Here is a 17033-nt window from a genome sequence, read left to right as displayed (position 1 = left end):
TCAAGTCAATGGGATCTGTTTTACGTCGCTCACTCTGAACGAGTTTACGGTCAGAATGAGCGGAGAGTAAACTCCGTGTGAAGGCAGCCTTAGGGTGCATTCACACGGAGGAAAATGGCACTGAATTAGATGTGAAATCCGCATCAGATTCAGCGCTGAATAGAGATGAGCGAGTACTGTTCGGATCAGCCGATCCGAACAGCACGCTCCATAGAAATGAATGGATGCACCTGGTACTTCCGCTTTGACGCCGGCCGGCCGCTTAACCCCCCACGTGCCAGCTACGTCCATTCATTTCTATGCGAGCGTGCTGTTCGGATCGGCTGATCCGAACAGTACTCGCTCATCTCTAGCGCTGAATAAAAAAGCCTCCCATTGACTTCAGTGGGTTCCATTTTCTGCAGGAAAAGGAACCCATTGAAGTCAATGGGAAGCTTTTTTTTCAGCGCTGATTCTGGCGCTGATTCCACACCAAATTCAGCACCATTTTCCTCCATGTGAATGCACCCTAAGGGGAATTTCCATCTGATATTTTATGCTTTTAAAAATTTAGAACTAGGGATTTACTTCATTCTGCACATGTTGGGCCAGCTAATAGTTAAAAAAAACATCTGACGGCTTCCCTTTTAAATAAAGTTTAACTTCAACATACAATCCTTAAAGGGATGTTCCATGCCATTTTTCCGCCCTACAGAGGCTTCAAATAAAATATGCACATTTCAATTTGATTGGGCATCCATGGGAGAGTCTATGTTCGGGTCCCCACCCTCCCTGACCTTTGGCCCACCAGTGACCAATGTGGTCAAACAGTGGTTGAGCATGGATGCGTTCTTCAGAAGGAGAGTCAATCCTCAACCACCGATTAAGCTTAAATGTGGCCAGAAGATCAACAAAAACCAAGACCTGAATGGAGACTCTTTCCTGGATGCCCAGTCGAATGGAGAGGTGAGATTTTGTTATTTTAAGTCTCCACAGGAGGAAAAATTCAGGCCCCTTTAATCATGCCCTTTGAATATGGATATTCCAGTAGTCACAGCAAAGGATTTTTGTAAGGATTTGCATTGCTCTTGTTTGTACGATTTTCTTCAATGAATATACATATTATGTACACATACACAGCGCAGCCTTTATGCTGACAGGTCACGGCTCTTTCACAAACTCATCATGTTTATGCATCACATATTGCATTTGCAGCCAGTTTGGATGATATTTGAGATGTGATTCTACGGTAGAATCCCTGAAAGATCCAACGCTGAATATTCAACATCTTGATCTAGTATGCTGATTAAGACATCAACAGGAAGTATATTTTTGATGTACATAGCGCCTTGTGTATTATTCACACAGGCCCCAGTGTTGCAGGGAGGAAATATCTGAGAAGGTTGCATAGTCATGAAGAAGGCCCTCTGTGTATTCTCTTTCAAAGTCAACTTGTCTTCAGATAGAAGAGAGAGCGGAGCCTGGAGATCGTACTTTAAACCTTGCACCTGGCCAGTCCCGACCCCTTCCTCGCAGTTCCTATTAAATCACAGAGACCTCTACAGATTTATTAATTACGCTCCAGTTTTGAGGGAACGCTCAGATTGACACTCTAAATAAGTCATTCATCGAGCGATGTTTCAGACACACAGGCAACTTGTAAGGCTCTTTGTTTATACTGGGGGAAGTCGTATTCTCCAAAGGATGGAAAGGACTAGAATCACTTCTACGGGTTCTCATAAGAAAAGAATATATTAGCATATGTGATGCTAATGAGAAAAAAAAGTTTCTTGAGACTTGGAAGAGGATTAGTAGCGCAAACTGAGGAGTGTGTATTATTCTTCCCTTATTTTGCATCATATGAAGACAAGACAGACAATCCTAATACCATATATTATCACTGTCCACACCAGCTACACCATTAAAGGGGGTCCCCCCTCTTAGACTGAAGCCACATGTTGCATAAAAACAGGTTTTTTGCAAATTTTGCTTAGTTTTTTGAGCCAAAGCCAGGAGTAGTTGAGAAAGAAATGGGAAATATAAAAGACGCTCTTATACTTATACCTTCGGTTAAATCCACTTTTGACTTTGGCTCCAAAAGTCACAGTAAAATCAGCAACAAAAACAGCATGAGGCCTCAGCCTTGACATTTTGGGCTTATCCAAAGGAGCAGCCAACACCAATTTGCTTATTCCATAACTCTCATAGAAGTAAAAACAAAGTGTCAGAAACGTATCTGAGTTTTATCATGTATTGCAGTGATGGCGAACCTTTTAGAGACCGAGTGCCCAAACTGCAACCCAAAACCCACAAAATTTTCGCGGAGTGCCAACACGACAATATAGACTTAATACTATGCGGATCCACAATTGCGGACAGTTACTGACCAAAAATTACAGTCATGTGGGGCTTTACAGAGCTTTCAATAATACAAACAACGTTGTACTGAAATGTAAAGGTCTCGGCATTTGGTGCTTTGAACAATTAATTTTCACTATTTACATCGCACAGGATCTGTTTTATAGTTACCGTGTAATATTCTTACATCCTGTACTAATATCACGTCTGATATAAAACAGATACTGTGTGATATAAATAGTGAGGGGACCCCAGACAGTATTATATGCTCTGCAGTGGGCCCACCACACAATATTATATTCTCCACAGTACCACAGTAGCCCCCCAGTGTTATATGCTCCGCAGTAGGTGTCCCCCCCCCCACAGGATTATATGCTCCACAGTGGCATCCACACACAGTATTGTGTGCTTATAAATAGGCCCCCCCCAGTATTATATGCTCTTTAGTACACCCCCCAGTATTATAAGCCACCCCAGTATTATAAGCCCCCCCAGTATTATACACTCCCCCCAGTATTATAAGCCCCCTCAGTATTATACACTCCCCCCAGTATTATACACTCCCCCCAGTATTATACACCCCACCCAGTATTATAAGCCCCCCCAGTATTATACACCCCACCCAGTATTATAAGCCCCCTCAGTATTATACACTCCCCCCAGTATTATAAGCCCCCTCAGTATTATACACTCCCCCCAGTATTATACACTCCCCCCAGTATTATACACCCCACCCAGTATTATAAGCCCCCCCAGTATTATACACCCCACCCAGTATTATAAGCCCCCTCAGTATTATACACTCCCCCCAGTATTATAAGCCCCCTCAGTATTATACACTCCCCCCAGTATTATACACTCCCCCCAGTATTATAAGCCCCCCCAGTATTATACACTCCCCCCAGTATTATAAGCCCCCTCAGTATTATACACTCCCCCCAGTATTATACACTCCCCCCAGTATTATAAGCCCCCCCAGTATTATACACTCCCCCCCAGTATCATACACCCCACCAAGTATTATAAGCGCTCCCCCCAACATCATATACACAGTGAGCCACTCTCATACTCACCCCTGAAGAGCCGCCGGCATCCACCTTCTTGTCACTGGCGGCGCTGATGACGTCATCGCGCCCACGTCGGGGCAGAGGTCAAACTCTGCAGCCAGTGTAGGCCGCGGTCGCGCGATCCGCGGCCTACCCTGACAGCTTTCAGCTGTATGTGCATTTGCACATACAACTGAAGGCAGTGATCGCTCATCAACGGGGAATCCTGTACCGGATTCCCTGTTGGTGAGCGATCCGGGCGACCGCACGCGTGCCAGCATGGAGGGCTCTGCGTGCCCTCTCTGGCACGCGTGCCATAGGTTCGCCATCACTGATGTATTGTATGTATGTTTTCCAGTATACAAGACAGGAGTGCAAACTTGTGCATAAGGCTGGGGCCTCACGGAACGTAAACGCTGAGATTTGCCCGCACCGGAGACGCTGCGGGAAAAATTGCGGCATTTTACAGTGCAAGCATCCCATCCCCACTTTGCGGAAAAGATCGCAGCGTGGACACGCTGCGATTTGCAAAGCCTTTGCGGCTTTGCAAATCGCAGCATGTCAATTATATCTATGGAAATGCCGGCAGCTTTCCCATAGATATAATGTTAAGAGAAAGTCCACAGAGGAAAACTCTGTGAACTTTCTCTTAAAAGCGCTGCGGAAAGAACCGCAATGCATTCATCGGTTAGCGCTGCGATTACGGCCCATGGGGCCTTAGCCTAAGTAGGGCTTTAGCACACAATCTTGCAGAAGGCACAACCTCTGCTGGTCAAGGAGATATGAACATGCCAGTTTTCATAAATCTCCCATATAATATAGTAAATGTATGCCTTGCCTTTGCTGTAAATCATGCCAGAATTGTGATACATTTAGCTTTAAAGCATAACTAAATGTTCAACAACTTTTGATTTTTCTTGCAGCATTTGCAATATTAATACATTTTGTAACATACTTTATTCACAAATGTTCTCTCCTTTCTGTGAAATCCTGCATATTTATTATTTCCATTGCTTCTGTATTGAGAGCTGTTCTTGCCTCTCATTGTATTGCAGGGGCTTGGAGTACAGGGCTGTGTAAGATGCAGAGAAAATAAGGGTAGGGAGGGGTCCTCTTTCTCTTTGACAAATATTCTAAACAATTCCCTGAGGGTGGTCTTCTCTGGTGAGAGGTCTGATTATGCAGTGGCATAAAAGTGGTTGTGCCACTAAAGAAGTTAGGACCTATCCTGTGGTAGGTCCTAACTTGCTGATTGAAGGGAGTCCAACCGAGGGAACCCCACTGATCCTCTCTCTCCTGCATGGATAGTGTGTGTGTCGTAAGCTATTTTAGAGAGATATTCCTTCAGGATCCTTCTAGAAGCTTGTGATTGTGGAGGACAGTCTTATGAATCATGGTAGCTAATTCCAGAGGATGGGGGATGCATGGGGGAAGTCATGGAAGTGGTTGGATGAAGACTGAATTAGTGCGGCGTGAAGAAAGAGGTCTTGTGAGGATTGAAGTTTCTGTGTATGGAGGTAATGGGAGATTAGGTCAGAGATGTATGGAGGGGACAAGTTGTGGACAGCTTTATATGTCATAACTAGAGATGAGCGAGTAGTACTCGATTGAGTAGGTATTCGATCGAATACTATGGTATTCGAAATACTCGTACTCGATCGAATACCACTCGCTGTTCGAATGTAAAAGTTTGATGCAGAACCAGCATTGATTGCCCGAATGCTATACAGTCGGCCAATCAATGCTGGTTCTTCTCCTACCTTTAGAAGTCTTCTCCGCTTGTAGTGTGGACATGCGCAGTCGGCTCTGCCCAGGTCCAATGCCTGGCAGAGTGAATGAAGAGCCGGAAGACGCCGCGGGGACACTGCACGGAGAAGACTGCTCGGAGGATCCAGCCTGACCCTCACTCGTGGTCTTGGTAAGTATAATTTGATCGAACGTTGCCTACCCCTGAAACGAGCATTTTCCCCCCATAGACTATAATAGGGTTCGATATTCGATTTGAGTAGTCGAATATTGAGGGACTACTCAAAACGAATATCGAACCTTGGACATTTTACTGTTCGCTCATCTCTAGTCATAACTAATATCTTGAATTGAATGCATGGGGAAATGGGTAACCAACGAAGGAATTGGCAGAGGGGAGAGACAGATGAGAAACAAGGGGATGGATGGATTAATAGAGAAGCAGAGTTAAGGATAAATTAGAGGGGAACAAGATAGTTAGAGAGGAGGGGAAGCTTAGAGAAGGATGATGCTATAGTCTAGACAGGAGAATTTTTGTAGATACTAGGGATAGGAAGGAGCAGATATGAGAGATCTTTTTGTAGGGGTGTTGGTGGCAATACATAATATGAGTTTGGATGTGTGGCTCGAAAGACAGGGCAGAATCAAAGTTTATCCCAAGGCACTGGGCTTGTGAGAGAGTGGAGACATCAGCGGTGATTGATAGTTCAGGTAGGGGGCTGAGGGAGAGGGGCGACACATGATGAACTCTAGGTTTAGTTTTAGTTAGTGGCTACAACTTGTAGACACTCCTGAACTCTAGACAGCAGAGCCTTAATATCTGGGACAGACACATATATTCTATGTTGTCAGCATAGCAGTCATATTGAAAGCCATTGTATTTTAACAGACCCAAGGTGTAGATGGAGAAATTAGGGGTCCTAGGACAGAGCCTTGTTGGAAACTGGCAAAATAAAAAGTGGTGTGTGAGTGGCTCAGTGGTTAGCAATGTAGCCTCGCAGTGCTGGAGTCCTGGGTTTGAATCCAGTCAAGGACACCATCGGCAAGGAGTTTGTATGTTCTCCCCGTGTTTGCATGGGTTTCCTTCCACACTCCAAAGACATACTAATAGGCAATATAGATTGTGGGACAATGACTGATAATCTCTGTAAAGTATGGTAGAATATGTAAGTAAGTAAAATAAATAAAAATAAGCAGTAAAAGTGCCATTGGTGAGTTATGATGAGATCCAGGAGAGGGCATGGCTAGAAGGATGTAGGTGGCAAGAATTAGTATCACTTTGGATGTTTGGCTTGAAAGACAGGGCAGAATCAAAGGTGACTCCAAGGCACTGGGCTTGTGAGAGAGTGGAGACATGAGCTGTGATTGATAGTTCAGGTCGGGGGAGAAGAACAAAGTAGTGCCATTCTATGTTTTTGGTCTAGTGGCCTTCAATCAGCGCCGCACCTCCCATGAAGCGATCGCCTCAGGCGGCGCTATGCCAGGACCCCGGGGGAGGGCGGTATTTTTGCTGACCTACGCCAGTCCAGGACAAGCTGTCCTGGACTGGCTTAGCGTGACCGTCACCAAGCGTTGGATTGGGTGGCCCTGTGGACACAGCGCTGCTCCATCGGCCGCTCCTCACGCTCAGGCAGAGTGCAGGTCCTCTTCCTGCCTGCTCTCTGCCTGCTAACGCTGCTCGCTCCACTCGGCCCCGCCCCCTTCGCTCGGCCCCACCCCCCTCCGCTCCACCCCCTCCTCCGGGGGGGGGGGGGGCTTTCTGATGTCCGCCTCAGGTGGCAGAAACCCTAGGTTCACCCCTGCCTTCAATGTTTGTTCTGTTCCTGTACCACTCCAGGAAAAAAAAACATAGGGTACAGTTCATATTTGACATAAGTGTATGGTGGAGTGTCTAATAACATGGGACCAACACATCAGACAGGGTCTCTTGCACATCTTATAAAACTATATACAGTCCTATGAAAAAGTTTGGGCACCCCTATTAATCTTAATAATTTTTAGTTCTAAATATTTTGGTATTTGCTACAGCCATTTCAGTTTGATATATCTAATAACTGATGGACACAGTAATATTTCAGGATTGAAATGAGGTTTATTGTACTAACAGAAAATGTGCAATATGCATTAAACCAAAATTTGACCGGTGCAAAAGTATGGGCACCTCAACAGAAAAGTGACATTAATATTTAGTAGATCCTCCTTTTGCAAAGATAACAGCCTCTAGTCGCTTCCTGTAGCTTTTAATCAGTTCCTGGATCCTGGATGAAGGTATTTTGGACAAACAATTCGCGTTCAGTTCAGTTTGATGGTGGCCGAGCATGGACAGCCCGCTTCAAATCATCCCACAGATGTTCAATGATATTCAGGTCTGGGGACTGGGATGGCCATTCCAGAACATTGTAATTGTTCCTCTGCATGAATGCCTGAGGATTTGGAGCGGTGTTTTGGATCATTGTCTTGCTGAAATATCCATCCCCGGCGTAACTTCAACTTCGTCACTGATTCTTGAACATTATTCTCAAGAATCCGCTGATACTGAGTGGAATCCATGCGACCCTCAACTTTACCAAGATTCCCGGTGCCGGCATTGGCCACACAGCCCCAAAGCATGATGGAACCTCCACCAAATTTTACAGTGGGTAGCAAGTGTTTTTCTTGGAATGCTGTTTCTTTTTGGACGCCATGCATAACGCCTTTTTGTATGACCAAACAACTCAATCTTTGTTTCCAAAATGAAGTTGGCTTCTCCAAATGTGCTTTTTCATACCTCAGGCAACTCTATTTGTGGCGTACGTGCAGAAACGGCTTCTTTCTCATCACTCTCCCTGACAGCTTCTCCTTGTGCAAAGTGCGCTGTATTGTTACCGATGCACAGTGACACCATCTGCAGCAAGATGATGCTGCAGCTCTTTGGAGGTGGTCTGTGGATTGTCCTTGGCTGTTCTCACCATTCTTCTTCTCTGCCTTTCTGATATTTTTCTTGGTCTGCCACTTCTGGGCTTAACAAGAACTGTCCCTGTGGTCTTCCATTTCCTTACTATGTTCCTCACAGTGGAAACTGACAGGTTAAATCTCTGAGACAACGTTTTGTATCCTTCCCCTGAACAACTATGTTGAACAATTTTTGTTTTCAGATCATTTGAGAGCGGGCTGTCCATGTTCGGCGACCATCAAACTTAACTGAACTTGAATTGTTTTGTAGAAAGAAATGGTCCAAAATACCTTCATCCAGGATCCAGGAACTGATTAAAAGCTACAGGAAGCAACTAGAGGCTGTTATCTTTGCAAAAGGAGGATGTACTAAATATTAATGTCACTTTTCTGTTGAGGTGCCCATATTTTTGCACCGGTCAAATTTTGGTTTAATGCATATTGCGCATTTTCTGTTAGTACAATAAACCTCATTTCAATCCTGAAATATTACTGTGTCCATCAGTTATTAGATATATCAAACTGAAATGGCTGCTGCAAACACCAAAATATTTAGAACTAAAAATGATTAAGATTAATAGGGGTGCCCAAACTTTTTCATAGGACTGTATATAGTCAATCTGTCATTGTACAAGCGATTACAGACTACATAGTCTGACTGCTATGACAGGGGCTGCTTCAGACTGCCCTGGTACACTGCTGTTATAGGGGCCATTTAAGATACTCCTATAATAGGGGCCATTGTAGATTATATAGCATGACTATAAATATAGGTTTACACATAATGTTCTTCACTAAGCAGCTGGACTGGTTTTATAGGAAGGAATAGACACCTATAATCCTGTTGTCACTTCTAGCTAAGACTATTATATATTTATTAATCCGGGAATTTATTGGTCTGGGGTATAGAAGAATGATTTTAATTTAACAATGGCGGTCAAATATGTGTTTATTAGGAAAAAACACATTTGTATATAGAAGGCAGTAAACATGGTTAAAAATGGATGGTAGTTTTCAATGACTAATATAACTGATTGATATAATTTTAATAAACTCTAAATTCTAATATGAGATTTTTTAGTGAAATCTGGACCCATATGCTACAGAAATAAATGTCTCACTGGCTTATTTTGGCTAAATTCTATTACGTCAAATACTAAAGTATTTTTAGCGTTCCTGCTCAGCTAACTATGGGCCACATCAAAATACTATAATTTTATTCATTGTAGAGGAAATATGGCTTTACATTGAGTTGAACTGACTTGCGAGTAAGCCTAGAAGGAAAATGTACATTTGGGTGGAACACTTTGGGGACTTGAAATATGTTTTCTGAAATGTGCATGAAACGGAACTGAAATTCAACATTGTATTATGTTTTATTATTTTAATACAAATGTGAAAGATAAATGCTTTAAATCAGTCATATAAATGTCTTATATAGATGAATGTGATAGATACATGTACAATTAGACTGCAACCTTAGGTGTCACACACAGCGTCCCTGCCCAATATTGGAATGGAGTTTATTCAGTTTATTGTACAGGGTGGGCCATAAGTACGGATACACCCCGATAAAATGGAAGTGGTTGCTGAGATCACTTTACTGTTTGTGGCATAGTAGTACATGGGAGAGGGAAACATTTGAGGCCGGGTGACGCCCATGCAGGCCATCTGCAAAGACACCATTTTGGATTCAATTTTACTTTTTTTCAATGGGAAGGACACATCAAACACATGGAGAATTGCACAAGAAAAACAATGGTGTGCTCATTTTTAACTCTGGAGTAGTTGAGCTGAGTGTGCAGTATTGGATTAACCCCCTCCCCCCCACCGGTGTCCGCTTACCTGCAGCTCCCTGTTCTTCTTGGTCCAGTCCGGTCCTCTGTCCGGTCTTCAGAGCGCCCTGCCCCCCCTCTCCCCCGACTAGTATTATAGTGAAGGCGTGGCTTAGGAGAGTGTGGGTGGGTACTGGGCGGGGAGATGTCTCCCTGCCCAGTACCCACCCACACTCTCCTAAGCCCCGCCTTCTCTATAATACTAGTCGGGGAGAGGTGGCGGAGCTTAGGAGAGTGTGGGCGGGTACTGGGAGGGGAGACGTAAGTGATGCACTCACGTCTCCCCGCCCACACTCTCCAGCCGCACTAAGCCCCGCCTACACCCTGAATCTCTACAATACTAGTCTAGGTAGGCGGGGCGCAGGGCGCTCTGCAGAGGACAGAGGACCCCGCCTCCCTAGACTAGTGGGAGGGGGGGTTTAATCACTACACAGCATGGGGTCCAACAATTTTTGGACTACATGCTAGGTAGTGAATAGGATCGTTTTTAAAATCCAATCTCCAAATGATCGCAAATTGGATTTTAAAAACGATCCTGAAATGTCAAGATCGGCTCAACCCTAAGTGCTGGCCGATGTAGCAGTGTCCAATGTAGCATAGGTAGAGCTGAGTGTGTAGCAGGTTCAGCACTGCTTCATCTCGACATAGGAATGCATTGACCAGTGTTGATTGGCCAAATGCCTTACTTCTGTATGGCATTCGGCCAATCAACGCTGGTCAATGCATTCCTATGGGAAAAAGTCAGCTCACGCATATCTCAAGCTGACAGGGATCCCGACCAGATAGAGCCCCAAAGAGCTTGGTGAGTAACATTCCCCCCTAAATAAAGGTAATCCCTAGCTAACCCTGCCTGTACATCTGTCCCTGTCTCACAGTCACATAGTTCACAGTCCCAAATTAGTCGAATGTTAAATCCACCATTCGTCTAAATTGGAGGTCACCTGATTTCAGCAGCCAATTACTTTTTTTTAACTGTCTCCATTGTCGTAGTTCCTGTCCCACCTCTCCTGCACAGTTATTGGTGCAAAAAACACGCCAGGGAAGGTGGGAGGGGATACAAATTTTTACTGCATTTGCCTCGTGGTGTTCGATTGGAATCGAACACCTCGAACGGCCTGATATTCGATCGAATATGTATTCGATCGAACGGTGTTCGCTCATCTCTAATAGTAATATATTCACTCTCAATTATATATAGATGCAACTGGATATCTGGCTACTACTACATATGTTATTATATGTGCGATACAGGCCATTTGCATTTTGAGCAGGGGCCTGACACCCATGCTATATATTGTTAATCTTGTCCTGTATATATATGGATTTAATATTTATTTGTTAATAAGATTTTGTATCTTTTAGGGGAAACACGGTGGCTCAGTGGTTAGCTTTGTAGCGCCAGAGTCCTGGGTTCCGACAGGAACAACATCTGCAAGGAGTTTGTATGCTCTCTCCGTGTTTGCATGGATTTCCTCCCATTGTACAAAGACATACTGATAGGACAAAAGAAAAAAATGTACATTGTGATCCCTATATGGGGCTCACAATCTACATTAAAAAAAATTATTTGTATCTTTTTTTAGAGATTTTTTTTGCGGTATATTTGTGTCACTTTTCTTTTTTTTCTGTTTGCTAGAACCGATGTATGTCAAGGGGTCTATTCACTTGGCTCTACGTCCGTTTTGAAAGGCAAAGATGAGGTTTTTTTTAAATCAATGCGTTCTCAAAACAGCCACATGACGCATGTTGTAAAAAACGACTGTCACTCGGCCCGATGTTGTGAGTAAAGCCATAATCTATTGGCATAGACTTGCATTGGTGAGTGCAGTGAACGGCACAATCTTTCCTATGAACGACATCCTAAGGCAATATATAATAGGCAGTATATGGTAGACAATTATATTTCAATGGAATGCAGTTGCATACAGGGCTAAATGTCTGGAGTATGGTGTGAACAGATTCTTGGCGTAATGGTTGGCAAACTTGTATATAAGGCGATATAGAAAAATACTTTTACTTTATAGATGGAGATTTTCTGCATAAATTTCGATAGTCTGGAATTAAAATGAGAAGCCAAGGAGGGGACAACAAACACCAATCTGTGATGGAGGCTCCTGATGGAGATGTGCCCAGACTTTATTCCTACATGTTCGGCACATAACCAAAGAAATCTTCTGTCATATTCCAGATTGCCCAGAGAGATTCTGTTCGGTATACAGGACAGGTCACCTACTGACCCACTGACATTTATTAAAAAGAAAAAAATGTGCGCTGTTAGTTTTTTTCAGGATTCTCAATGGTTTCTAATGCAGCACAAATTTCATATCGATATACTCACACTCTTTTGGCATATGAGCTCATAGATCATCTATAAATATGTTCTGGATAATACAGATATGTGCATTGGGTCATAGAAGTGAATGGGCTTGTATGATAATGGGCGACACACAAATAACAAACATAGTTGTGATAGTTGTGTGCTTGGGTCCTAAGGCTTATATACTGCTCTATAACTTATAATGTGCAGCCATCCTTTGCCAGGTAATTCCATTCTTTGGCTGGATCTCAATCCAGGAAACAATGCCCCAAACTGACCCAGTTGTTGGATTTTCGGATGACTCTTTCACCACTTGAAGAATCTGTAATAAGACAGACTGATGAATTTGATCTTTTTTGGCAAACTTCAAGAACTGTATCTGCTCCAGGACATATTTTACGTTTTGCAGAAAGACATAACAAAACTTTGGCTATGAAATTTCTCAATATTACGGAGATGAAATGTGTCAAAATATACAACTTGACACATTTGTTATCTTATGGGCCAATGCTACCTGATCCTGTAATATATCTATGATCACCAATGCCAATGAAAATACTGAATAACAATATATGCATGTCGAAATGACATTCCCCCCTCTTGTTTTCTTTTAAGTGTTTTTTTCCTTTGAAATCTTAATATTTTGTTGTTACTTTTAGGCTAAGGCTCATGTTTTTTGCCGCATCGCTTTTCACAGAAAGTCCGTAGAGTTTTCTTCTGCAGACTTTTTGCTTCAGTTATACCTACTGGGAAATTGCTAGTGTTTCCGTAAGTATAATTGAGATGGTGAGATTTCCAAAAACAATGCAGTTTTGGAAATCGCAGCATATCCGCTGTGCATATTTTTCTGCAATGTGTGGATGGGATTCGCTTTGCATGGATTGTAAAACGCGTTTACACCCCCTGAGGCCCCAACCTTATATGTAATTTGTGTTCTAGCGCCTCTTTTTCATAGGGTGTATATGTCTTTAAACTAGGAATCCACAGAAACCTAGATATGTGACTTCCTAGTTTAGCGATACAGAGTCAAATCTATTGCGATATAGTACAAAGCAATCCAATGAATACAGTGGCAATATTCCAAATAGCTATCTCTTTGAGAAGACTACTCTGCAGAAATGTTTTCTGCAACAGGTTTAATTTCCCTATATTTTGAGATTTTGACCGTTAATCCTGAGACCCCATGAGACACCTAAAAGTCTCACGCCATTCCCAAGAGTCACTGAAAGGTATGTTGACACCTGTACAAACACTTGTGGATGACAGCTCCTCAGCCCTCAGCATGTAATTTCCATCTACAATTACCCGGCATTTTGAGAAATGTAATTATAATATAAACTGTAAGTAGACGAATATCAGAGCAGCCCCGAATATGACATTCCATAACCATGACTGTGATACTTGTGGAAAATAGCATTAAAATACTAACCAGATGGCACACCGGTCCTGTAGTTCTCTAAAACCGTGGCCATCTGTATGCAATTTATAGCTTGGAAATGCCATAAAAACTACAAAAACGCGTCATATGGTGGGAGTGTTGCATGACTCAAAAACTATTGGCCTTATATACTATGAATTTGGGGGTGAAATCATTAAGACTGGTGCTTTGTATGCTGATCCCTCTGCCCAAGGCCAAATCTAACTTTTCAACTGCCAGAGGAGAAAACCGTAAAAACGCACTTGGGTTCAGGGCTGTACTTCAAATGCAGTTCACCTCAGATGGCATATGGCTTATTCACTTTGCTTGACTACGATTAGCAGCAGAACAAGAGCAAGTGGCCGCCTCCAGCTCCCGTTACCTACCGATCTATAGCCAGCTAGATCAATGGTGGTCTATGCCAGGTCACTCATACTCACTATGTTTGTGAAAAAGGGTAAAAAATATGCAAATCTATTCTCCAGGATGTAATTAGGAGAACAGTGCACTCTGTACGCCACCCTCTAGAGGGCAGCATCCTTAACATCATGCATGACTCAGTTAAAAAGTCTACTATCATGATGCGGATTTAATTGCCAAATTAGTATTTCTATTCCAAAAGGAACAGATTCCCAGCTATAGACAGCGCTGTTTCCGCCTTTTGGGCCTCCTCAGCATAGAGCAGGGATACTGATTTGGCAGAGTATGTTTGTGAAGTAAGACTTCCTATACCTTCCCACTGCCTTGCTCCACCAGCAAAGTTATTTATATTGGATTTGAGGGGCTTCTTTGTGATTGTTTATTGACATTTGATTTTTTTGTGGTTATCTTGGGCTTTTTGGTATATTATATTCCATGGCAGTATATAATGTACATCCTTATTATTACAAGGCGGTCAAAAACCACAGCGTTTTACAGTACCTGCAAAGTGCATGGTATTCTGGCTAATCCTATCCATACATTGGAGAAAAATATCCTCAGTGGACTTGTTGCGTTTTGTACATCGCAGCATGTCAGTTATACCTATGGAAACGCTGACTTTTCCATATAGGTAAAATTGAAGCAGAAAGTCTGTAGAGGAAAACTCTGCAGAGAGTCTGTAAAAAGTGCTGCGGGAAAAAACGCAATGCATTTTAGCCTTAGGATGGAGTCTCACATTGCAAAAATGCATTTTTTTTTTTTGTTGCAGATTTTTCTATGTTTTTTTAAAGTCAAATCCAGGAAAGGCTACAGAACGAATGGCAAATATAAAGGATACCGTTATACTTCTACCTTCTACTCAAAACACTTAGGCTCAAAAAAACACACCAAAATCTGCAACAAAAGCAGCTTTTTCTGCAACCTGGGGCCTTAGCCTAAAAGCCCTTCTTCCACATAAGAAAGTGCCAGTATTACACATGGCACGTGGTAGGTGTATTCGGGCCTATTAGAGATTTTGCACTGGGAACCAGTAAGTTCAAGCTCTGCCTCTACTTGTTAGAACCAATTCCTGACTATATCGCCCGGGTTCCTTACTGTATGTTCGTGTATTCATCATCTCCATTTCCTGTACAATATTTTCTTTGGCTCTATTAAAGAGGATTTATAATAGGAGAAATTAATGTTGTAAGCGCTTCAGATAATTTACACTAAACCTTAATGGCCACAATATATGACAAATAGAAGAAGAGAAGGAAGTGGTACATGGCTTTAAAGGAAGACAGATTTATCTTCAGTTTATACATGCAATAAATATTTATACAAGGTGGTAAAAGGCGATGCTTCCCGTGAGCAGAATTACTTGAACAGACTGCTTAAGGCTTTTCTTGCTGAATAAACACAGCGGCGCTTCTCTAAACTATCTAACTCTTATTAGTATTACCTAAATATTTACACAATTATTAAAGCTCTCGGGGTAGTGGAGGAAGAGATCTGATATTAATCTGACATCCAGGTGAGGCGCCTCTTATAAGTGATGGCTGCGTTCAGTCTGCATTGTATTACCCAACCAGAGCCTCAGGAGCCACAGCTGGTTCTGGAGTCCTCGCGGTCCTGGCTGCCCAGCTGTTATGGATTAGTGACCGCAGGGGTACCATAGCCTGATATACCTTGGCACTAATAAAATAGTAATTAAAGGGGTAAAATTAAGTGGCCAAAAATTATGATCTATCCACTTCCCCATTGTATCGTGTAGACAGCCCTCCTTCTAACACAGTGTCTATAGTTGTGTCATTACAAAAGTTGTGTGACAGGTAGAGACAGACTGCAGCCATGATGTAAAATCATCCAGCACCTGTGGAGTTAAAGCTCTAACAAGAGACACAGGAAGTGGTCAGTGACACAGCAGGGTGTCCTGGGAGGGAGACAGTGATCCAGGAGAGTAAATAGGAAAAGGGAAGAGACACCATGTTGGTCCTGAAGCAAAGCTAGAAACTCTGGACTGTAGAACAGAACAGTGATAACAGAAGGGAGTTTAGCTGAGCAGCTGAAGGCCAGAACTGATTGAGACATCCATCTTTCCCAGTGATAAGTACAACTGCCAGTATACAGTGATATCTGTTATGAAAGACTCATGTACTGTATGTGATAGCTGTGGAGACTGTGTGAAGAGAAGAGAAGTAAAACCTTAACAACAACTGCTGTCTGGGATTGTCCCTTCGTCTGAGCTCTCTAATATCCAAGAACTCATATACACTATGTCCTACCTCGCCCCGCTGTGAGAGGGACATACGACAGTTGTCTTATGCTAGGTTCACACTAGCATTTGGTTTTCCTTTTTTTGGGTTCACATGAGGACCCAAATAAATGGGAATCCAATCCGCTTAAAAATCAGTTACCTGTGGAGCCCATATAATCAACATCACTTCGCACAGAGAACTAAATGATCCTGAAGTCTTTCTTTTCTTCTTAGTTGCTATGACTCCTAGTATCTTTTCTATCTGCTATGAGCTGGTATATGTTCTTTCTTGTACTATTACTGTATTATCCATGCTGCTGTAACACACTGAATTTCCCCATGGTGGGACTATTAAAGGATTATCTTATTTTATATAATGGGGTCCAAAGGGACAAAGGCGTATGGAGAGTTACAAGCCATTTTCTCTCCACTGGGGGATTCTGTGGAATATGCAAATCTGTTTTCAGTGGCGGATCCAGGGTTTGCGGGGCCCTGGGCAATTGACTTTGGCGGGGCCCTACGCGCAGCGCGCCGCAGCAAATTAGGCCCCGCCCACTTTTATGTTGACTCCGCCCATTCTCATTCATTTTTCATGTGATTCCACACAGTATAATCCTCCTACAGTCACCCGTAAATTATATGTCCCCCCTCCATCTCTCCCCATTTTCATATACACCCTTCATCTACCCCTAGTTTCATGTCCCCCCCTCTATCTCTGTCCCCAGTTTCATGCCATTCTCCCCCTTTA

The sequence above is a fragment of the Leptodactylus fuscus genome, chromosome 1, assembly GCF_031893055.1.
Source record: "Leptodactylus fuscus isolate aLepFus1 chromosome 1, aLepFus1.hap2, whole genome shotgun sequence".
In the NCBI taxonomy this organism is placed as follows: domain Eukaryota; kingdom Metazoa; phylum Chordata; class Amphibia; order Anura; family Leptodactylidae; genus Leptodactylus; species Leptodactylus fuscus.
Note: the sequence above shows the minus strand (reverse complement) of the source record.